The sequence below is a fragment of the Neofelis nebulosa genome, chromosome 5 (genome assembly GCF_028018385.1).
Source record: "Neofelis nebulosa isolate mNeoNeb1 chromosome 5, mNeoNeb1.pri, whole genome shotgun sequence".
In the NCBI taxonomy this organism is placed as follows: Eukaryota; Metazoa; Chordata; class Mammalia; order Carnivora; family Felidae; genus Neofelis; species Neofelis nebulosa.
This window is the reverse complement of record NC_080786.1, coordinates 56,639,978-56,666,441: the sequence shown is the minus strand read 5'-3', so window position 1 is coordinate 56,666,441 and position 26,464 is coordinate 56,639,978. Positions and strand designations below refer to the sequence as shown.

The window sequence follows — 26,464 nt, the reverse complement described above, 5'->3', positions numbered from 1 at the left end:
ACTGAGGATAATAAATGGAAACTAGCCAATTAAAGAACACTTCTCAACATTCAACTGAAGTACTTGATACCTAAAAAGAATCTAAAACCAAATAGCACTAATAGCAACAAAATGATTAACAACTAGAAAATCAGGAGACATTCAATATGCTAATTCATCATGGTCTTTGGCAAATTTTAGTAAATAGCAAGGATATAAAGCTTATTTGGGAATCATAATATGCAAATTATGAAATTGTATGTTTTATCAATTTAAATAGAGCAAATTTATAAACTTTATAAAAAGAAAGTAGTTGGCCATGCCTCCAATGACCACTTACTATACTAGAGGCTCCTGATTTAAATGACTTATGATAAACAAATGCTTTTATTTGTTTGCTACTGTGGCTCTATTTTGAATGTACATTGGAATCACTGTTAAGGCTTTAAAAATTACAGAGAAGCAGGACTTTAACTCAGATCCACTGATCCAGCACCTTGGGTATATAGTCTGGGAATCTTTGTTAAAAGTTGAATTTTATGCCCAGCCAGGTTAAAGAATAGTTGCCCTATTAAATGAGTGTTGATTTTTCAGTTGGTCACTGATTTTCTCCTTATTCCTAGACCAAAGAAGAGACTTATCCTATAATAAGTTGGAGTAAGAAAGAGTGGTAAGACTGTTTTGGACACTTGGTTTACCATAAAATAAAATCCTGAAAGTTAAAGAGTGGCAAAATTAACTTGATGGAAATTTTGCCCACACCCAGGGACAAGTTGTTTTTCTGTATTTTTTAAGTACATGAATTATTTTATATTCTTGTTTTAAATTTATAAAATTTATAAAATTGGGAAATAGGAAAATAATTTCTTAAATTATGGATCAGAAAGCAAATTAAAAATTGTGACACACTGTTTATACTTTGGGGCTGTACTTGCCCAAATCATATTGTCTATATTCTTATTTCAATCTGTAACCCTAAATTAAATAGTCCTCAATTCTGATTATATATTACAAGAAACTTAAACAGAATCTAGATAAAGGGCCTTATTATCTGGTATATTTTCTCCCCACTGGGTACTTCTGTGCAGCCAGAGCTGAGAATCCTATTTGAAATCTGAAGTCTAGGAAATGCTTTGCAACCTGATTTATTTTAATTATACAAAGTTCCACTTTCAGACCATGTTTTAGAAAACTAGTATGGTTTAAATGTGTTGGAAATATAAGTAAAAACAAATCAATATTCAAACACAGGTTATCTTGAAAATACTTCCTTAAAACTGTGAATACTTTTATTATTAAAACAAAATTATCATAGTGTTAAGTAGATCAATATGTAAAAAATGCAACCATAAAGGGCTGTAAAAATAGAAATTATTAAATAAAATGAAAATAAATTCATTTCAATAAATTCAATAATAGAAGGATTACTCTGAAAAAATCAAGGAAGGATCTGGCAAGGTTAATGAGAAAGAGGAAGTAAAAGAAAATATTAACCTACAATCAAAACATTCTTTAGGTAAATCCTAAGGAAAAGTAGAATCCCTGAATTGAGAAAAGTTGTTAAAATGTTGAAGTCCTTGGGGTGCCTGGGTGGCTCAGTCGGTTAAGCGTCTGACTTCGGTCATGATCTCGCGGTTCGTGAGTTCAAGCCCCGTGTCAGGCTCTGTGCTGATGACTCAGAGCCTGGAGCCTGTTTCAGATTCTGTGTCTCCCTCTCTCTCTGACCCTCCCCCATTCATGCTCTGTCTCTCTCTGTTTCAAAAATAACTAAATGTTAAAAAAAATTATAAAATGTCTGTCTTTAAGTGTTTTCTGCATTGAGCATATAGTACATCTATAATTATACTATGTGTGCAATTAGATACAATTTATATATTGTATATAAATAATTATATTGTTAATAATAACTTTCTGGTGGGTGTTTTTAGAACCAACTAATACTGTGGTTTTTATTTTCCTAAATTTTTATTTAAAAAAAAAATGCGTGACTATTCTATTAAAGGTATGTAAAACACAGAAAAAAACAAGTTATGAAAGAGAATGGTTCCATAAAATATCACTGCTTTCTAGTCTGATTTCCTTTTCTAGTTCTGAAGTTACCTCATTATAGCTGGCATGGAACCTATTTGCAACTTCAGAACACTGGTTTACATGTGGAGTTTCAGGTGTTAACAGTAAAACATAAATTATAGTTTTGTTTCTCAGTTCTGCAATTCTTTTGTATGTGATTTATACCTGTGAAGAGAGCACAGTGCAATAATTGCATTGCTGATGTATTTAATTTACAGGTTGGGTGACTAGAGAAGTATGTTTCAAAAGTGTTCAGTCTTGTTAACCATAAAGTATAAGCCCAAGTATTTTCTTCAGCAGGTGAAGCAAGCAGATACTGAAGCTTTGATTTCACAAGTAAGTGACTTTATTATCTTTTTTTCTGGAGGCTTGTATTCTTACATTTTGTGTGACTATATGTATTATATATGCATAGGTATAAAAGCAAAACTCCATTTGAGAAACTTTTCAGTCTAATATATGGCCATAAATAAGTGTAATTATTAAAAACATAAACTATTCTTTTTTAATTGGGAAATAATTTTAAGACCAGACCTTACTTCCTGCATATCTCCTCAAGAAACCACCTGCTTACCCTCACTTACACTCAAAGAGATGGCATTAGGCTACCCTAGTATTGGGTGGCTGGCTCATAGATTTTCAATCAGACATGACTTTGGGGAGGGGTAATGTTGCTGAGAGATGTATTTAGTGTATTGAACTTGACTGCTAGTAATAAAAAAAAATATTCAAAACTTCTTGGCTCATTCTCTCATGTGAGGATTATAGGAGTAATCCTCTAGGAAGAGGTTAAAGATTGGGCCACACCTTGAGTGGCATTTCAGGTGGCCATAATACCAAACATTTTCCAAAGTAAATAGAAGTGCTTTATGCCTGTGACTGCAATAGCACATACATTTTATGAACATGTAGACTCATCATACTTGGTCTAAATATTTGCTTTGTTTTTAATTTTTTTCCCTCAAATTGACATTTCATAAACAAATCTGTTATATATTAATAGTTGCCTTCTTACTTAAAGGAGGCCATAAACAGTAAGATTGCCATATTGAGGCTTTGAGTCTGTGAATCTAGGATTGTTTTGTCAGACTGCTTTTGAAAAATATTTAATTTCAAATGCCTATCTACCATGGCAGTGAGTAATCCCTTCATTCTGCCTGACAGGTTAAATAGTAGTTTATGAGGTACCTAGGTGGCTCAATTGGTTACACGTCTTTAGTTTGGGTCATGATCTCATGGTTTGTGGGTTCCAGCCCTGCATCAGGCTCTGTGCTGACAGTGAAGAGCCTGTTTGGAATTCTCTCTGCCCCTCCCCCACTTGCATGCACAAGTTCTCTCTCTCAAATAAATAAACTTAAAAAATAGTACCTTAAATTTGACTGGTAAAGATGATATATCATTCTCTTTCATTTTATCTTCACTCATTAGTACTCACTAGGTTCGAAGTACTATACCATTATAGGCTTTGGAGATTTGACAGGAAACAAAACATATTTTCGAAGATGTTCTCTCATGTTGCTTACAGAGTAAGAGAACTGGTGAAACTGTCCCTGAGAAAGTAAGAGTGAATCTACATCATGATTGGAGATATGAGCCTTAAATGCTAGTCTATGCATACAGAAAAGAGGGTTGTATGTAATATCATGAATGATATATCAAGCCTGATGCAGGCTTGAACTCACAAACTGTGAGATCAGGACCTGGCCCAAATAAAGAACCAGAGGCTTAACCTACTGACCCCTGCAGGTGCACCTGTCTTATACCTTTTAAGAGAGCTTCAAGAGAAAAAGCATCATCAGAAGTGAGCTTGATGTCATATAGCAGGAATATAAAGAGAAATTTTACAGAAGAGTTGAGGATTCTTTTTGTCTGGTGTGTGGGTGAGATTATCAGGTATGTTTTAAAATTTTATTCTGCTCATGAATTTTACCAGATTTTCCAATTGAGCGTTGGAAATTTTCCCACATTATACAAGCTGCTTACATATCAACGCTTTATCTGTGTTGCAAGTGTGTTTGTAATTTTTCTCTTGAAATATTGTATAATACCAATGAAGTCATCAAGTAGAGCTTATTGGTAATTTATTAAGTGGGATCAATTTGTTTTTATGTTACAAATAATCTCATTTGAAAGCTCATGTTCATTTCATACCTCCATCTTACTCCAAGTCTGTGAGTATAAATTTAGGCAAAATAGTCATTCATGTTGAGATCTGTAGAGTATATGAAAAAAAAAGAAGTTAAGGATTAAAATAGAGTTTTTGCATGTTATTAAGAAATGTTTCAAAATAATTTTTAAATAAATTACCTCTTTAGTCTGATGTTTGTGTACAGTAGCATAGTGATCTATCTGTCCATTATTATATAGTACCATACTATTCATGTGTTATTTTGCAGATGAAAATTTATGCATATGGAAAAGAATTAAAAATGTCACATTAATGAAAAGTCTTCACAGCAATCTGTGTTTTTTCTCTGTAAAAATGTGCACATTCCTACATAGAGAGGATATCAGAAACGATAAACATCAAAGAGCAAACGGTGGTTATCTCTGGCTATCAGAGATGTATTTTATTTTTATTCGTGCTAAATATGATTTTCTCAGTTTTTCAATAAACATACTGACATATATTCAGCTTTTTTTTTAAATACCATAAACACAAAGTATACAAAGAGTCTTTGAAAAGAGAGAGGAAACAAAACAAAATTCTTCTTTCAGCTTCTCTGAGCCCCAGGCAACTATCCTTGTTTCATTTTATGAAACTCAACATGGTTCACTTTGAAAATTTATTTTTTAAGCATTGTCCAGTGACTCCTGTTTTTCATAAGTGTTTGCTTAGCTAAATATAAATGACTTTTCAGATCACAGTTTAACTTTTTATTAGATACTACTTAATAAAAGATTTGTCCCTGCTCCACAGTGCAGATTTCAATAGTGTACTCTTTTCCTTGCTACTCTTTAGTAAAATTGTCATCACTCGGCCACTGTCAATTCCACAGGGAAAGGAACCACATTTGTCTAGACTCTTGGATGCTTAATAGTAAGAGAGGCACATAACAGGCAATCAATATATGGTACATTGACTGGATGAAAAACAGGGAGGCTACACAGGCACATATTGACCCTCCTTGTGTATCACTAGGCATATGTGTTTAGCTAAGTAACTCTGCTTCTCTTGATCTCCATTTCCTCTGAAGGATAATGAACTATACTTCTTCCTTCATTATTTTTTAAGGCTAAAGATTAAAGACTCATATGAAGGCACTGAACTTCTGCATATATAATAAATATTCAATTAATGTTATCATTGCTTTAAAAGAATTCCAGTATATATTTTAAAACAAAAATGACTCACCACTGCAATGGAGAGTACAACAGAGAATTCCTGAAAGAACAGCCAACCAACAAGGTGAGAGCAGGAGTGGTGTCTGTGTATAAAAGATGACATTAAATTATGAAGTAAGCTATTAGAAAATCAATTTGATTTATTGCTACAGTGTCTGGCAGTCTAAAAGTAAATATTTTAAATTTTTTACTCAAGTATAATTATTAAAAATACTACACATTATTCAGTGTTTATCATAAACGTACTCTTAATCCCTTTATCTATTTCACACACACACACCTCCTTTCTGGCAACCACCAGTTCTTTGTATTTCCAAGTCTATTCTCTTTTTTTTTTGTTTCTTAAATTCCACACTTGAGTGAAATCATATGGAATTTCTGTCTTTCTGGCATATTTCACTTAGCATTGTTTCCTCTAGGTCCATTAATTTTGTTGAAAATGGAAAGATCTCCTTGTAGGGCTGAGTAATATTTCAATATTCCGTATATACCACATCTTCTATATCTGTTGATAGATATCTTGCTTCCATATCTTGGCCATTGTAAATAAAGCTGCAATAGACATGGGGGGTGCATATGTCTTTTCAAATCAGTGTTTTTATTTTCCTTGGGTAAATACCATAATGGAATTACTGGATTATATGTTAATCCTATTTTTAAATTTGTGGAACCTCCGAACTGTTTTCCACAGCACCTACCAATTTGCGTTCCCACCAACGTTTGTTATTTCTTATGTTTTTGATTCTAGCCATTCTGGTGAGTGTGAGGTTACATATTATGGTGATTTTGATTTGCATTTCCCTGATGATTAGTGATGTTTAACATTTTTTCATTTGTATATTGGCCATATGGATGTGTTCTTTGGAAAAATGTCTATTCATTTTTAATTGAATATTTTTGGTGTCACCTAAGTTCTTCATATATTCTGGATATTAACTCCATATGAAATATCGTTTGCAAATATATTTTTCTATTCAGTAAGTTATATTTTCACTTTGTTAATTTTTTTTGTTTCATTTTTTGCTGTGCAAAACTTTTTTTATCTTGGTGCAGTCTCAATGGTTGATTTTTGCATTTGTTTTTTTGCCTAAGGAGACATACCTAGAAAAATGTTTCTATGGCTGTGTCAGAGAAATCACTGCCTGTTTTCTTCCAGGAGATTTATGGTTTCAGGTCTCACATTTAGGTCTTTATACCAAGTTGAGTTTATTTTTATGTATGGTGTGAGAGAGTGGTCCAGGTTTCCTAGCCCATTTGTTGAAGAGACTATTCTGTTCCCTATTGTATTTTTTGCCTCTTTTGTCACAGATTACATTGACCATAAAATGTTGGGTTTATTTCTGGCTATTATGTGCCATTGATATATGTGCCTATTTTTGTGATAGTATCACACTGTTATGATTACTATGGCTTTGTAGTGTATCTTAAAATCTGGGATTGGGACACCTCCAGCTTTGTTCATCTTCCTCAAAATGACTTCGGGTATTCAAGGATTTTTGTGGTATCATAACTTTAAGGATTATATTAAATCTGTATATTGCTTTGTACAGTATGGACACTTTAACCATATTTGTCCTTCCAATACATGAGTTTAGGATATCTTTACCATAGTTTGTGGCCTATTTAGTTTTTGAAGGTTTAAACGTTTACTCCTAGGCATTTTATTCTTTCTGGTACAATTATAAATGGGATTATTGTCTTCTCTTTTTGCTACTTTATTATTACTGTACAGAAAAGCAACAGATTTCTGTATATTAATGTATCTTGCAGCTTTACTGAATTCATTTATTAGTTTAGTTTTTTTGGAGCAGTTTTTAGGGTTTTATACATATTGTATCATGCCAACAGCAAAAGGTGAAGTTTTACTTTTTCCTTAATACTTTGGATGCCTTTTATTTCTTGTAATTGCTGTGGCTAGGGCTTTCAGCGCTAAGAGGAAAAGCTGGTTTTTTTTTTCATACATGGCATTTAGTATGTTGAGATACGTTTCCTCTGATTTTGCATTAATAGTTTTTATCCATGGATGTTGTATTTTGTCAAATTCTTTTTCTGCATCTATTGAGATGATTATTTGGTTTTTATCATTTCTCTTGTTATTAATGTGTTGTATCACATTGATTTGTAAATATTCAACCACCCATGCAACTGTGGAATAAATTTCACTTGATCATGGTGAATAATTTTTTAATGTATTATTGGATTAGGTTTGCTAATATTTTGCTGAGGATTTTTGCATCTATCTCCATTATATAATTGGCCTGTAGTTTTCTTGTTTTGTAGTATCTTTGTCTATTTTTGGTTTCAGGATAATGCTGGGCTTGTAGCATGAATTAGGAAGTTTTCTTTTCTCTCTATTATTTGGAATTGTTTCATAAGAATAGGTACTCTTTTCCTGTTTGTTTGTTTTTTGAGACAGTGAGTCTGGGAGGGGCAGAGGGAGAGAGAGAATGTTAAGCAGGCTCCACACGCAGTGGCAGAGCCTGATGCAGGGCTCAGTCTCACAACCATGAGATCATGACCTGAGCTGAAATCAATAGCCTGTTGCTTAACCAACTAAACCACACAGGTACACCAGGTATTAATTCTTCTTTAAATGGTAGAATTCACCTGTGAAGCCATCTAGTCCTGGGCTTTTGATTGTTAGGAGTTTCTTAATATTATTTTTTAAATGTATACTTGTTTTTGTGAGAAAGAGAATACTAAGCAGGCTCTGCAATGTCAGTGAGTCCTGACTCAGGGCTCAGTCCCACAAACTGTGATGTCGTGACATGAGCTGATATCAAGAGTTTGATGCTTAACCAACTGAGCCACCCAGGGACCCCATTTGGAATTTCCTAATTACTGATTCCATTTCATTGCGACTAATTAGTTTGTTTCAATTTTCTATTTCTGAGTCAGTTTTGGAAGGTTATAGATTTCTACAAACTTATCCATTTCTTCTAGGTCATCCAATTTGTTTGCATATAGTTTTTCATAAAATTATCTTTATATTTGTCCTACTTTATTTAAGTCCTCTCTCTCTTTTTGGTAAGTCTGGCTAAAGGTTTATAAATCTTATCTTTTTTAAAGAACAAATGTCTGGTTTCATTGATATTTATTTTTATTATTTTCTTCCTTATACTTCTTTAAGCTTTTTCTTTTTCTGGATCCTGTAGGAATAATGTTAGGAGGTTTATTCAGGATTTTTCTTCTTTCTTGACATAGGTCTGTATTGCTACAAACTTATATTTTAGATTTTGTATCCTTGTGTTTTGATTTGTTTCCATGTGTTTTTTGATTTGCTGTTGATTACTTGGTAGACCCCTTAATTTTTTAGTGTCATGTTATTTAGCCTCCATGTATTAGTGTTTCTATATTTATTCCTGTAATTTCTATTTTCATAGAGTTGTGGGTGGGAAAGATACATTATATAATTTCAAACTTTATCTTAGAAGATGTTTCATGTGTACTTGAATGTCTATTCCAGTGGTTTTAGAGAGAAAGAAAGTTCTGCATATATTTGAGAGATCCATTAGTCTAATGCATCATTAAAATCTGCTGTTTCCTTGATGATTACCATCTGGATAATCTAAGTGGGGTTTAAAGTCCTGGACTAATACTGCTTTACTGTCAGTTTCTTCCTCTATGTTAACAGTTGCTTCATGTATTTAGGTGCTTTCATGTTAGGTGCATAAATATGTACAATTATTCTCCTTTTGGATTGTTCTCTTTATGATTATGTAGTATCCTTTGTCTCTTATTATTACCTTTGTTTTAAAGTCTAAGTATTGCTATGCCAACCTTCTTTTTGCTTCCATTTACAAGGTAAATATTTTTCCATTCTTTCATGTTCAGTCTGCATGTGTCTCTGTGCCTAAAGTGAATCTCTTATAAGCAACATATCAGCAGAAACTTTTTTTTTTTTTTAATTTTTTTTCAACGTTTTTTATTTATTTTTGGGACAGAGAGAGACAGAGCATGAACGGGGGAGGGGCAGAGAGAGAGGGAGACACAGAATCGGAAACAGGCTCCAGGCTCCGAGCCATCAGCCCAGAGCCTGATGCGGGGCTCGAACTCACAGACCGCGAGATCGTGACCTGGCTGAAGTCGGACGCTTAACCGACTGCGCCACCCAGGCGCCCCAAGCAGAAACTTTTAAGTCCAGAAAGGAGAGACACGATGTATTCAAAGTGCTGAAAGGAAAAAAAAACAAAAAACAAAAAAAAACCCCAAAAACCTGCAACCAATAATACTCTCTCCAGCAAGGCTATCATTCAGAGTAGGAGAGAGAGTTTCCCAACAAAAGTTAAAAGAATTTGTGACCACTACACCAGCCTTACAATAAACAACAAAGAAAATTCTCTGAGTGAAAAGATCATAAGTAGGAATAAGAAAATTATGAGATGAAAAAAATTCACGTATAAATGCAAACATATAATAGAGTACATTAATCACTTATAATTGCTTTTACTACTTTAGCCTACATAATGGTTTTATATTTACAAAAATCAGTCAAAAGATTAATAAAAAAGAATGTAAAGTGTGGCATATACATAAAATGTGGGCAAGGAGTAAAAATTTAGTACTTCAGAATGGGTTCAAACTTAAGTGGCCATCAACTTAATATAGATTGCTATACACATAAAATATTATATATGAACCTAATGGTAGCAATGCACCAAAAACCTGTCACACAATAAACAAAGAGAAAGGAATCCAAGCATTATACTAAACAACAACAACATACAATTACAAAGGAATAGAGCAAGAAGAAAGCACTATAAAACCAATCATAAAACAAGTAACAAAATGGCAATAAACACATGCTTATCAATAATTACTTTGAATTTAAATAGACTAAATGCCCAAAGACATGAGGTGACTGTATAAAAAAGCAATTTTATACATTTATATGCTGCCTCATTTCAGACCTAAAGACAAATGCAGATTGAAAGTGAAGGATGGAAAAGCATTTATCATGCAAATAGAAGTAAAAAGATAGCTGGAGTGCAATACTTATATTGCACAAAATAGACTTTAAAAGACCATAACAAGAGGCAAAGAAGGATACTACCTAATCATAAGGGAAACAATCCAACATGAAACACCCAAATACATAAAGGAGCTAATAACAGACATAAAACAAGAAATCAATTGTAATAAAATAATAGTATTATATTATACCCCACTTACATCAATGGATAGATCATCCAACAGAAAATCAACAAGGAAACAGTGGCTTTGAATGACACCTTGGCCAGATGGATCTAAAAGATATATTCAGAACATTGTATCCAAACAGAATAAAATACATTTTCTTTTCAAGTGCACATGGAATATTCTAGAGAATAGATCTCCTGTTAGGCCACAGACAAGTTTTTGCAAATTCAAAAGACTGAAGTCAGATGAACCTTTTCCAACCACAATGCTATGACACTAGGAATCAACCACAAAAAAAATCTAGAAAGACACAAACACATAGAAGTTAGATAACATGTTACTAAACAATGAATGTCTCAACTAATAAAGAGTAAATTTAATGAAATACATGGAGACAAACCAAAAGGATAATACGATGGTGCAAAAGCTATTCTAAGAGGGAAGTGTATAGCAATATAGGCCTACACAAGAATGAAGAGAAATCTCAATGTAAGTTTACACTAAAGAGGAACAAAGCTTAAAACCAGTAGAAAGGACATAATACAGCGTAGAACTAAAGTAAATGATAGAGAGACTTAAAAAAAATTGAACACGATGAAATCAAGAGCTAGGTCTTTGAAAGAGCAAGGAAATTGGTGAGTCATTAGCCCCAGACTCATTAAAAAAAAAAAAGAGTCAGATAAAGTCATAAATGAAGGAGAAATAATCGACACTACAAATACAAAGGATTACAGGAGAATATTATGAAAACTTACATGCCAACTAATTGGATATTTTAGAAAAAATGGATAAATTCCTAGAGAAATATAATGTCCCAAATTGAATCAGGAAGAAACAGAAAATTTGCACAGACTGATTAACATCAAGGAGACTGAATCAGTGATCAAAAACACTACCAACAGGGGTGGCTAGGTGGCTTAGTCAGTTACATCTCCAACACTTGATCTTAGCTCAGGTCTTAAACTCAGGGTTGTGAGATGAAGTCCCATATTGGGCTCTACACAGGTGTGAAGACTACTTAAAAAAAAAAAAACAAACAAAAACAAAAACAACTCCCAATGAACAGAAGTCCAAGACCAGATGGCTTCACAGTAAATTCTACAACACTTGTAAAAAAAAAAAAAAAAAAAAAAAAAGTTACTACCTATTCTTCTCAAACTATTCCAAAAAGCAGAAGAGGAAGGAAAGGTCCAAATTCATTCAATGAGGCCAGCATTACCTTGATGCCAAAACCAGATGAAGACACTACAAAGAAGAAAAACATGTGCCTATATCTTGGATGAAGATAAATGCTAAAATCCTCAACAAAATATCTGCAAAACTAATTAAACAATACATTAAATGGGGTGCCTGGGTGGCTCAGTTGGTTAAGCATCTGACTTCAGCTCAGGTCATGATCTCACAGGTTTGTGGGTTCAAGCCCTGCATCAGGCTCTGTGCTGACAGCTCAGAGCCTGGAGCCTGCTTCAGATTCTGTGTCTCCCTCTCTCTCTTCCCCACCTCTACTCTCACTTTGTCTCACTCCATCTCTCATAAATAAATAAATGTAAAAAAATATATAAAAAAAGCAATACATTAAAAAATGTTTCACCATGATCAATTGTGTTTCATTCGAGGGATGCAGAGGTGGTTCAATATTTACAAATCAAAAATGTGATCCATCACATTAAGGGAAAAAATAAAAACCATATAATTATAGCACTAGATACAAAAAAGACATTTGGCAAAATACAATATCCATTCATGATAAAAAAAGCTCTCAACAAAGTAGATTTAGGGGAAACATACTTCAACATAATAAAGTCCATATATGAAAAACTCCCCATCATACTGAATGGGGAAAAAAACAGAGCTGTGCCTCAAAGATCAGAAAAAGATAAGGATGTTTACTTTCACTGCTTTTATTCAACATGGTACTGGAAGTCTTAGCCACAGCTGTCATACAAGAAATAGAAATGAAAGTCATCCAAATTGATAAGAAGGGAGTAAAACTTTCACTATTTTCTGTTGATATATAAAAGACTCAAGATTCCACCAAAAAACCACAAGATCGAATTATTGAATTCAGTAAGGTCACAGCATACAGAAATCCCTTGAATTTCTGTGCACTAATTATGAAGTAGCAAAAAGAGAAATTAAGAAAAAAACTCCCTTTCACCATGGCACCAAAAATCACAAAATACGTAGGAATAGACTTAACCAAGGAGGTGAATGACCTGTACTCTGAAAACACTGATGGAAGAAATTGAGCACAGCACAAACAAATGGAAAGACTTTCCATGTTCATGGATTGGAAGAACAGATATTGTTAAAATATCCATACTACCCAAAGCAGTCTACAGATTTAATTCAGTATCTATCAAAAAAAAAAAAAAAAAAGAAGAAGAAGAAGAAAATGAGAAGTATCACAGTACCAGATTTCATGATATACTACAAATCTATAATAACCTAAACAGTACAGTGTGACACAAAAATAGACACATAGATCAATGGAACAGAATATAGAGCCCCAAAATAAACTCACAATTTGTTAATCTCTGACAAAGGGCATAAGAATATGCAATGGAGAAAATAGTCTCTCAACAAGTGGTTCAGGGAAAAGTGGACAACTACATGCAAAAAGAACTAAACTGGACCACCTTCTCACACCATACACAAAAATAAACTTAAAATGGATTAAGGGCATAAATGTGAGATGGGAAACTATAAAAACCCTAGAAGAGAGCACAGGCAATAATTTCTGTAACATTGGCCATAGCAACGTTTTTCTGGATGTCTCCTAAGGCAAAGAAAACAAAAGCAAAATTAATTATTTGGACTATATCAAAAGTACAAGCTTTTTCACAGCATAGGAAACAACAAAACAAAAAGATAACCTACTGAGTTGGAGAAGACATTTGAAAATGACATAACTAATAAGGGGTTTGTCTCCAAAGTATATAAAAAACATTTGCTATATTAGCAAATACTGCAATTAAAAAATGGGCAGAAGACATGAACAGACATTTTTCCAAAGAAATACAGATGGGAAACAGACACATGAAAAGATGTTCAACATCACTCAGCGTTTTAGGGAAACCACAATAAGCTATTACTTCACATCTGCCAGAATGGCTAAAATCAAGAAATAGCAAGAATTGGGGGTATTGCAAATGTATGCAGCCACTATCTAAAACAGTATGGAGATTCTCCATAAAGTTAAATCCAGTAATTCCATTACTGGATACTTACCCAAAGAATAAAAAAAACCATTAATTCAGAAAGATATATGCGCATCTATATTTATTGTAGCATTGTTTACAAGAGCCAAAATATGGAATCAACCCAACGGTCCATGCATGGGTGAATGGATAAAGAAAAAGCATATATTATGTAGAATTTAAGAAACAAAATAGATGAACATGGAGGAAAATAAGACAGGCAAACCATAAAACTGAGTACAGACAATAAACCAAGGTTTGATCCAGGGGAGGTCAGCAGGGGGTGGGTTAAATGGGTATTAAGGAAGGCACTTGTGATGAGCGCCTGGTATTGTATATAAGTGATGGATCACAAAATTCTACAGAAACTAAATAAAAACTTAAAAAAATTTAAAAAAGAAAATACACACACAATGGAATATTTCCAGCCATAAAAATAATGAAATCTTGCCATTTGTAACAACATAGGTTTGATGTAGAGGGTATAATGTTAGATAAGTCAGTCAGAGGAAGACAAGTACCATATGATTTCCTCATAGGTGTAATTTAAGAAACAAAACAAAAGGACTACAGACTAAATATAGAGAACTGGTGGTTACCTGAGGGGAGATGGACTGGGAGGTTGGGTAAAGGGGATTAATAGTATGCTTATCAGGATCAGCAATGTGTAATGTAGAATTGGTGAATCAGTATATCATACACCTGAAACTAATATAGCATGTTAATTATACTGTAATTAAAAAATTAATTAGGATATATTATCTTTGAAATTTAAAAAAATTACCCCAAATAAAATTGCCTTAAAAAGTAAAACTGGTCTTGGAAATAAGAGTCATTTATACAACTTTCATAAGGTGTCATATATCGGTTGAAATTTTCCTTAATATCTTCTTGAAGTCAAAACTTTAGGAGTTGAGGCATATTCACCAAATATTTTTTTATTATATGTGATACCTATGATCATAGGAATTCTGAAGCCAGATTTTAAACTTTCATAAGATTTTCATGTATATTCATGTAACTTTATATTTTGTATATCTTTCATATCATACAATAAGTTTGGTCTTACCATTTACTATAGATATATACATTAAATATGGATGATATTAACAATTTCAAAATTTTGATCTCGCTTAAATGAAGCAAATGGTAAGCTATTGACAATATGTCCTGTTGACTAATTTGATCTCTTTAGAATATCTAATGTCTTTTTGGATATTACAATAAATAGTTATATAAATATTTAAACAGATACTATTATAATCAAATCATATGTATTATGTTCTCAAAAATTATTCTCAATACTTGCGTTAGTAAAGATGATCATATAAAATTAAGCTAGTTCTAATTGCTAAGCAAGCATTAAGGAGTAAAAAAAACAACAACTTTGAAGTATTTATGGACCTCAGATTTTGCATGTTCTCTTGAAATGTCTTTAAATTTTTGGGGCAGCTGGGTGGCTCAGTCAGTTAAGAGTCTGGCTTTGGCCCAGGTCATGATCTCACAGATCATGAGTTGGAGCCCCGCGTCAGGCTCTGTGCTGACAGCTTGGAGCCTGGAGCCCACTTCAGATTCTGTGTCTGCCTTTCTCTCCGCCCCTACCCAGCTCATGCTCACACTCTGTCTCCATCAAAAATAAATAAACTTTAAAAAAATTTTTTAAAAAGTCTTTAAATTTTTGCTTCATTACAATGCTTTACAAAATCTTAAAATATATACAATCATAGGTCCATTCTACTAGTATCCTTTTGTAATCCTAAGAAATTATATAATCTACTTATATAATTTTAACAGAGAAGATACAGATAACAGGAAATTGAATGACTTTTAAATATTAGATTTCTTACTTGCTCTACTATTTTTCTGTTTCTATAAATTTCTTCATCTCTTCACCCTGCCCTCTACATTTCAGTGCTATGTTCTTTAAGTATTTGAGAACACCTTTTGTGTTAGGCAGTGTTGAGATAAAGAAAGATCAATATGTTGTACAATACTTCCACAAAAAGAGTAATATCTGTCAAAATCATAAATGCAAATCAGCATTTTATAATTCATCAGTATCACTTGTAAGAATGTGTCTACTACTATAATCACAAAAATGTCTACACAAGAATAATTATTAAAGTTTGTTGTTTGACCAAAAACTGGTATGGCAGATTAAAAATGACCATGGGTTAATATTCCTCCTCTTATTAAGAAGAACTTATGTCCTCTATCCTTGAATCTGTTCTGATCTATGAGTACTCTCTGTCCAAAAGAATTTGGTGGTAATGAAGCTGTATCAGTGTGGGGCATCCCCTTTGAAAAGATTGGCATCATCCACTTTGGTATCATAATGCTCTGAACTGTTTTGTAAGAAAGCCAATTACCATACTGGTACCACATAGGGAAGCCTTGAGACCACTTAGACAGGGGCCATCTGAAGTCGGTTCTCCAACTATCTCCACCAAGGCCACAGACATGTGGGGATATCTATCTTCTATCATCCATCCTGGCATCAAGTAATTATTACCAAGTAACCAGTTTATACAATGTGAACCAGGAAAATCACCTAGCTAGGTCTTATGCATCTACCTTATTCAAAAATGATGAGATACAATAAAATCATTGACATTTTAACCAGTAAATTTGAGTTGTACAGTAGTTCCATAGCAATGGACATCTGGAACAATTGGAAATACGTCTGCAATGCAGTACTCATACAATGAATCAGCTCTTACTACCCACTATGGAATGATCTGAAATAAACGAAATGCAAAAGTAAGCTACAAAATATACATATTATTTCCCTATTTAAGACATTACGTAGCTATATTCTACAACTGTGCTCTCAAAAGTGTAGAATATCTGAGAAGATGACCTCCAAAACTGACAAGTTTTTGACCTTGAGAAGACAATATATAGATACATAGATTCTAAATACTTGCAGCACTGGTCTTCTTACTATGCTTTTCATCCTTTTAGTGGAAATTGGAAGAAAAAAGGAAATAAAGATAATAGTATGGTCCTGATTTTTAAATTTTTTTAATGCTTATTTATTTTTGAGACACAGGGCATGAATGAGGGAGGGGGCAGAGAGAGAGAGGGAGACACAGAATCTGAAGCAGGCTCCAGGCTCTGAACTGTCAGCATATATGGTCCTAATTTTGCTTAGTCTCATGCTGGTTAGTGTTGAGTATTCTATAAATACAAGAATTTTAGAAGTTGTCTTTGGGTTGTTTCTTAGAATATGAAAATGTTCACTCAACAAATATTAGTGACTTAGCAAAACATTTCATGAGACACAATCAAAATCTGAGGCTAAATTCCTTGCTGAGCCGATCTGTCCCTAAAAGAGATGTACAAATCCAGAACATCAGGTTTGCATTTCTAATCATCCTCTATACCCCATACAGCATGTATAATGAAAGATGATTACACAGTAACTGGTAACACAGCTGGGAGGTGTTCTCTGAATAAGATTTTTGTTCTCTTTTCATTTCAAAACAGCTTTTATTTCTATGACATCTTGCATAGAGCAGATGGTCTCAAAAGTTAAATTTGACCATGAATACTACATTAGCTGTCATGTAACTAGGGAAGAAACATTATAAACAAGAACTTCCTTTTAAAATGTTTCATTCATTTTACTGTTATATCATATATGTATGTTTCCATTTGGTGAAGAAAGTATTTAGCAAATATGGTTTACTACTGTTTTGTAACTCAATATTGCATCATTTTATTTCTGACCATTCAAATTCAAACAAGGATGGATCTAGAGAGTCATTAATATGCAATAGGGTATTACAGTCATATCACCAGCACAGAAAAAGATAAGGTTTTCTTATTGTTTTTCAACTAAAGAGTCAATAAAAGCAGATGTTCTGTTCTTGACTTGCCAAGAAAATTAGCATTTTTCTAGGAGATACATATAGAGTTGAAGTCTCCTCCAGTCATTGAAAAAAAAATAGATCTCAGCATGTCAGAGATGCAAAGAAGCAAACACTTTGAAATGGGACTACCAGTTATACAGTGTGTGTGTGTGTGTGTGTGTAGGTAGATACACACACATATTCTTACACTTTTCTTGCACTAAATCCATAGAATTTATGCCAGCCATCCCTTTAGCTTTGAGATAATGTTCTGGTACCTACATGTTGACCTTATTTTCTGTGGGTGAAAGAAGAGAATACAGGAAGAAAGCGAGGATTCAAGCAAATAAAGAAAACTAGAAATAATATGGTGAGTCTAACAATGCAAACTCTTATTTTGCCTCAATTATTAGGATATGACTCTCAAGGCATCGTTGTTCCCATCTTTGCTCTAACCCATTGCTCCTTCTACAGCTTGCTCTTGTCAGTACTGAGGAGCAGTGCAACATAGGAGTAACCCACGGTCAGCAGCCAGACCCCTGGCTGCTGAGCTGTGTAACATCCTACCTGACTGTTCTTTGGTAAGTCTAGCCTCTGTGACAGAATTGTATCTTTAAATTAGAAGAATAACAGTATCTTTCATCACAGAAAACATGTCAGGATTAGAAGAATTTATACATGCAAAGAATTTAGATCTGCCTGCAGCAATCACTTTAACAATGTCAACCATTCATTAATCAGAGAGAAATAAAGAGACGCTGAAGCCATTTTTGTCTTTATCTTGTCTAATTGCATGTAGTGTTACCCAAATAACATTATTAACACTAGAAAGTAAATGCAATACTAAACTCTTAAGAAAAAGAAAAAAAAATTCTTCCCCATAACACCTCCATCCACAGTGTGATACCCTGTCAAATTCCCACTTAAGTATCTATCTAGCTTTGGCTAACATTGAATTGGTTAATACTTAAAATGTGCTATTTTAATGAAGAACTATACAATCACATTTTTTTCACTTTATCTTAGTTATGAAACCTCATTCATTTGTTGAATCAAAATCTCTATATTGAATGTCCACTACATTCCAGAAATTATTCTGTGCTCTGTGAATGTACACATGCCTAGGTGGCCTTGCTTGGTGTAAGTCATTATCTAGCAGAAGAAAGAGAAGATCATAAAGCTAAATGTAATGAAACATAATAAGGGCTCTTCTTGTGTTATGACCAAAGTAATAGCAAAATATAGAATACGGGAAATTTAAGTTTACAATAGAGCAGAAGGGAAGCAATACGATGTGGACAAATCATTACAGATGCAAAGCTTTCAAGGCTAAGGGAAAAGCAAAAGTGAATACAATATAAAGGTACATATAGTGATAGGAAATATAAGCAGCAAAATAGATAGCAGTGTCTGGGGTACTATGAAAACAGAGTTTCACCATTATTTTTAGCTGAATGAAAACTAAAAAAAGACTGCCAACAAAACAAATAGAGTATATAGTTAAAATTAAATAATGTTATTAATTACAATAATAACTATCTTCTAATTAGTTTAACATAACCACTGTTTAAAATGTTATTTATATGATTAAAATGCATTAACTTGTACTGCAAAATGCAACACACACACTCACAGAGAGAAAAACATCTAATCAATGAAACAGATTCTTTAGGTCTCAGGAAGTTTCTGAACCTTGGATGCCCTAAGAAGTTAGCAATGAATATGAGTGATGGTTGAGGACTTTCCTATCTTGTTTCAGCTTAATATCCATTTTTGAGAAAATAAACATACTACTTGCACTCATGAAAAAAAGATACAAAAGATAGCTAAAATAAAATCAGATTCTCCAAAATTTTATTTCAAGGTCATTAATCATGTAGCATAGTTCAGTTCTGTAGCTTTGACCTTGTACAGTGGCAAGATCTAGGTTAAGACTGCTTCTGAGATGGAGTCATGTTCTGTGAGTTTCTCCAAGGTTCATATTTCCTTTTGAATCATGTGATGAAGTTGGTTAAGAGATATAATGGAATTATCTACGCTATTTTTGCAACATTTCTGTAAGTTTACAATTAGTTCAAAATAAAAAGCTTAATAGTTTAACAAGGAAAATGGAAACATTTAAATATTACTTCCATTTATTCTTATCTCCAAAATAGATACTCATTTTTTGAAAATTTTAAGAGTATGTCTCAAACAAATATTCAGGGACTAGATGACAAAAAATAATTACAACACTAACAATAAACAAGGAAGGTCCAAGATGAAGCATAGAAAGACTCTGAGATAATCACCTCCCATAGACACACCAAATCTACACCTACATATTGAGCAATTCTGTCTGAAAAAGAACTCAGGGACAATTGCATAGCTCCTGCATAACAAAGTATAGAGGAACCACAAAGAGAATGGCAGGAGAAATGACACAATATCAACAGGAACCCTACCCGGGCCCATACTGCAAAACACATTAGAGGGAAAGATAGCACTGAGGGACCTATAAGCAGATTCACCTGCCCTAGACAGAGAAAAAAAATACAAATAATTTAAAGGGCAATTAGAGTATAAGAAAACTAAACCTATTTACTAACACTAGAGAATTTGCCAAATGGTGGGGGAACTGCTAGAGCTATCTCTGGGATGAATGGTGCTGGTGAGTGCCATTGCTTGCATTCTCCCATCACATTGATAACACAGATGAGCGTAAGGTCTGGGTACTCTAGCTGACCTACTGCCTCAGTGAGTCCTAGACCCCTGAATCATACCAGCTCTAGCCATGCCCTAAGGTATCCCCCCCCCTACTCATTCATACCACTTAAGGTCTAGCCGTTCCACCAAGGTGGTTCCAATGCAGTACACACCAAGACACCCCCAGGTATTTCACCAGGTGACACAGGGGAAAAAAAAAAACAATAAAAAAATCCACGCTACACCTGCTTAATCTCCAGCCATCTCAACAGAGTGTCCCCTGCACAGAATATCTCAGGAGGCAGCAGCCCATTCCCATTTTAGTGCCAGCCATCTACAAGGATGGTGCTGGAAACAACTGACCTATCTCTATTTTGGCTCCAGCTGTCTCACCATGGCAGCCCTGGTGAAGAACGCTCCAGAACTCACCTACAGCTTCAGCCCACCAAAGCCACCAGGCATATTCAATCTACACAGGGGACATTCCTATGTAAGTTCCTTCCTTGAGAACTGACAAAAGTAGCTGTTTCTCCTAATTCACATAAACAAAATGAGGAGACAGAAATATTCTATAAGTTAAAGATAAAAACAAGACTTTGGAAAAAGAAATAAAATAAAAGTAAGCAGTCTACCTGATAAAAAGTTCAAAGTAATGACTACAAAGATTCTCACCAGCTTTAAGGAACTAGAAACAAACTCCATAAGAAAATTTCAACAAAGAGATCATGAATACTAAACAAAAAATGAATCTGAGTTGAATACAATAACTGAGTTGAAAAATACACTAGAGGGAATCAACAGCAGATTAGAAGTTGTAGAAGAATGAATCCGTGATCTGGAAAGCAGAGTAATGAAAACCACCCAAGCTCAACAGAAAAAAGAAAATAGGTTAAAGTACTTTTATGACAGCAAGCATACTAAAATTCACATTCTAGGGGTCTCAGAAGAGTGAAATGAGCGGAAAACTTATTTGAAGAAATAAAAGATTAAAACTTCGTTAATCTGGGGTAAAGAAACAGGCATCCAGATCCAGGAAGCACAGAGAGTGTCTAACAAGTTGAACCACAAAAGGGCCAAACCAAGACACAAAATAGTTACAATGACAAAAAGTAGTGATGCAGATAAAATCTTAAAAGTAGCAAGAGGAGGCACCTGGGTGGCTCAGTTGGTTAAGCATCAGACTCTTGGTTTCAGCTCAGGTCATGATCTTATAGTTCCTGAGTTTGAGCCCTGCATCAGGCTCACCGACAGTGCAATGCCTGCTTGGGATTCTCTCTCCCTTCTTCTCTCTCTGTCCCTGCCCCCTTCTCTCTCAAGACAAATAAATAAATTTTAAATAGAAAGTCAACAAAAGAAAAACAACTAGCTACATATAAGACAAACCCCATAAGACTATTAGCTGATTTTCAGCAGAAATTTTGCAGTCAAGAAACCAGTGGCATGATAAATTCAAAGTGTTGAAAAGAAAAAAGAAAAAAGAAAAAAAAACCCTTACAACTGAGAATACTCTATAAGAAATGGTAAGGGGACGTATTTAAACAGAATAGAAAATGCCATAACCAGGAGTAAGAAAATTGTGAAATCAAAAAATTATACTGGTAAAAGCAAACATGTAAATTAATCACTTTTAAAGCTAGTATAAAGGTTAAAAGACAAAAGTAGTGAAATTATATCTATAAAAAGATGTAAAATATGACATCATATACATAAAATGTGAAGGGGGGATTAAAAATGCAGGGCTAGTTCAATAAGTTTAAACTTAAATGACAAACTGGACAACAGAAGAAATAGATACATTCATTGAAACATACAATCTTCCAAGGGTGAACCAGGAAGACAGGAAATCTGGATAGACTGATTACTGGTAATGAAACTTAATCAATAATAAATAAAGTCCCAGCAAATGGAAGTCCAGGACCAAATGGCTTCACAAGTAAATTCTATCAAACATTTAAGAAAAAAGTTAATACCTGTGCCCCTATCCATCAGTGCTCTCATAAATTGGGAGTAAATTCCCAGCAGTGCTATTGCTGGGTCATAGAGTAGTTCTACTTTTAATTTTCCACACTATTTTCCAGAGCAGCTGCACCAGTTTGCATTTCCACCAACAGTGCAAGAGGGTTCCCATTTCTCCACATCCTCACTAGCATCTATAGTTTCCTGATTTGTTCATTTTAGCCACTCTGACTGGTGTGAGGTGATATCTCAGTGTGGCATTGATTTGTATTTCCCTGATAGCAGGGTTTTCAACAATAGGCAAATTAGGGAAAGAGCCTAAATGTCCATCAACTGATGAATGGATAAAGATGATGTGGTTTATATATATATATATATATATATATATATATATATATATATATATATATATATATATATAATGGAATACCACTTGGCAATGAGAAAGAATGAAATCCTGCCATTTGCAGCAACATGGATGGAACTGGAGGGTATTACGCTAAATGAAATAGTCAGAGAAAACAGATATCATATGTTTTCACTCATATGTGGATCTTGAGAAACTTAACAGAAGTCCATAGGGGAAGGATGGAGATATATATATATACATATACACACATATATACACATATATATATGGATACATATATATATATTTACAAACAGAGAGGGAGGGAGGAAAACCATAAGATACTCTTAAATACAGAGAACAAACTGAAGATTGATGGGGGTTGGGGGAGAGGGGAAAGTGGGTGATGGGCATTGAGGACAGCACTTGTTGGGATGAGCACTGGGTATTGTATGGAAGCCGATTTGACAATAAATTATATTAAAATAAATAAACGAATACATAAATACATAAATAAAATACATCATCAATTTAAGTAAAAAAAAGAAAAAGAAAAAAGAAAAATGTTAATACTGATTCTAAAACTACCCACCCCCACAAAAATGGATAAATTCTTCTAAATTCATTCTATAAGTCTGGCACTACCCTGATACTAAACCAAAAAAAAAAAAAAAAAAAAAAAAGACACTACAAAAAAAAGACAGGTAATTATCCTGGCAAACAGAGATGTAAACATCCTCAACCAAATATGAGAAAACCAACAATATATTAAAAGGATCATTCAATATGATCAACTGGCATTTCTTCCAGGGATGCAAACATGGTTTAATATCTGCAAATTAATGTGGTACACTGCATCAACAAAACAAAGGATAAAATCATAGATTGTTTCAACAAATACAAAAAAACATTTGATAAAATTAAATGTCTGTTCATGATAAAAACTCTCAATCAAGTGGCTATAGAGAGAAAATACCTCAATATAATAAAGGCGATATGCGACAAACCCACAAATAACATCATACTCAATGGTGAAAAGATTAAATCTTTTCTTCCAAGATCAGAAATAAGACAAGGATGTCCACTTTCACCACTTAATTTTCAACATAGGACTAGAAGTCCTAGCCACAACATAGCAAAAAAGAAAATTTATCTAAACTGATAAGTAAAACATCTCACTATTTGCCAAAGATATGACACTTGACACAGAAAACATTGAAGAGTGTACCAAAAAACTTAGAAGATATAAATTCAGTAAAGTTGCAGGATAAAAAATGTACAGAAATTGGTTGAATTTCTATATACTGATAACAAAGTACAATAGAAGGTAAGAAAACAATTCTATTTACAATAGGAATACAATATTCTTTTGTAGCAAAAGAATAAAATACGTAGTAATAAATTTAACCAAGAGATGAGAGACCTGTACTCTGAAAACTATGACATTGATGAAAAAAATTGCAACCCAAATAAAGGGAGGATATACTATGTTCATGAATTGGGAAAATACTGTTAAAATGTCCAAAGCAATATACAGATTCAATGTAATCCTTATCAAAATAATAATAGTACTTTTTACAGAAGTAGAACAAATAATCCTAAAATTTATATGGAACCACAAAACCTCAAATAGTCAAAGTTATCTTGAGAATAAAGAAAAAAACTGTAGTAATCAAAACACTATGGTACTGACACAAAAATGGACCCACAGATCAATAGAATAGAGAGCCCAGAAACAAACTCACACTTATATGGGCAATTAATCTATGAGAAATAAGGCAAGAATATACAATGGGGCAAATATGGTATCTTTAATAAAGGGTTGAGAAAACTGGAGAGCTAAATAATGAAACTAGAACAGTTTCTCATATCATACACAAAAATAAACTCAAAATGGATTAAAAAACTAAATAGGAGACCTAAAACCATGAAACTAAAAGAAAGTATAGGCAGTAATCTCATTGACACTGGCCTTAAGAAACATTTCTCTGTATCTGCCTTTTCAAGCAAGGAAAACAAAAGCAAAAATACACAAATGGAACTACATTAAACTAAAAAAAAACTTTTGTAGAGAGAAAGATTCCATCAAGAAAACTAAAAGGCAACCTACTGTTGCCTCAAATATGAGAGAACATATTTGCAAATGATACATCCAATGAGGGGTTAAGGTCCAAAATATGTAAAAAGTGTCTACAAATGAACACACACACACACACACACACACACACACACACACACCTGATTTAAAGATGGACAGAGGACCTATATAAACATTTTTTTCCAAAGAAGACATACAGATGATCAGTGAACACACGAAAAGATGCTCAACGTTACTAATCAAGGAAATGCAAATCAAAACCACAATTAGATATCACCTCAGACCTGTCAGAAATAGCTAGTATCAAAAAGACAAAAATAAGAAATGTTGATGAGCATGTGTAGAAAAAGAAAACCTCATGCACTGTTAGGAATGTACGTTGGATCAACTGCTATGCGTAACAGTATAGAGGTTACTCAAAAAAGTAAAATTAGCTATGCCATATGATCCAATAACTACACTTCAGGTTTTTTACCTGAAAAAGCAAGATCAGTAATTTAAAAATATATATGTCCCTCTATGTTTATTACAGCATTATTTACAATAGCCATGATTGGGGGCAACCTAAATGTCCATCAATAGATGAATGGATAAAGAAGATGTTGTGTATTTATACAATGAAATATTACTCCACCAGAAGAAAGAATGAAATCTTGCCATTTGTGACAACATGGATGGACCTAGAGGGTATTATGCTAGGAGAAGTATATCAGACAGAGAAAGACAAATACTGTATGGTTTCACGTATATGTGAAATCTAAAAAACAAAACACAAAACTACAAAAAATAGACTCACAAATACAGAGAAAAAAAACTGTCGCCAGTGACAGGTGGATAAATTGGTGAAATAGGTAAAGAGGATAAAAGATACAAACTTCAAGTTATAAATTAAATAATTTACAGGGATAGAAAGTACAGAATATAGTAAATAATACTGCAATAAGTTTTGTATGGTGACAGAGGGTAACTGTGATGATTGTGGTGAGCATTTCACGTGTGTGATTGTCAAATCACTATGATATACATCTGAAACTAATAATATTGTATGTCAACCATCTGCAATAAAAAAGAAAACATTTTGCTGTATAACTAATAAATAATTTAATACTGTCTGTTTTGTAAAGGTATTTTCGCTACATAAATTCAATGTTATTAATTATATGAAAATTAGATTACATAATAAAAGGGTCAAAGAAAAATCTAAATTTACTAATACAGTGTGAAAGCTGGGGAAAGCAAACTCTTATATATAAAATATTTGTATCTATACACACATATGTATACACATACACAAATGTGTAAATCTATATGGGGTACATACAAATCAATAACTTCCCATAACAAATATAGACTTAACATTACAATTATAATAAATAATAATACAACGCTATACAATAAAATATTTCACATAAGGCACTTATTTCAGTGTTTAGGAAAAATACTTGAGTCACTGATAAAAATGAAAACTTAAAATTTCCCCCTGTAGACAATAAAACATTATTTAAAAGTTTATCTCAATAATAATATATAACATAGAGATCAAAAGAGTTTGTATCCCCCATCTGATGTGTTTGCTTAGGTGAAATGATTGGCCAGAAACAATACCTGATACTTTTTCAGATTCTATTCTTTCCTTCAGTTAATCATCTGACTTACCCTAAAATGACATCAGTTCTTAAGGAGACTATTTGATTTTGGCCAGTCCCATATATTTATATGGTGACACCCACCACTAAATTAGATGTACCTAATCAACTTAAGTAGAGAATGGTGAAATTGCTGGTGATAT

General features: G+C 33.4%; 1 long non-coding RNA gene across 2 annotated transcripts in view; it reads right to left on the bottom strand.

Annotated features, from left to right (window-relative positions):
- LOC131511371 (uncharacterized) overlaps window positions 1-26,464 on the bottom strand; it is a 96,457-nt gene that overhangs the window by 54,345 nt on the left and 15,648 nt on the right. For both annotated transcript variants that reach the window (XR_009261491.1, XR_009261492.1), the window contains exons 2-3: window positions 5,405-5,477; window positions 4,201-4,261 (exon numbers count right to left, since the gene is read on the bottom strand). This is a non-coding gene — a long non-coding RNA (uncharacterized LOC131511371). The remainder of the gene's footprint in view (window positions 1-4,200; window positions 4,262-5,404; window positions 5,478-26,464) is intronic.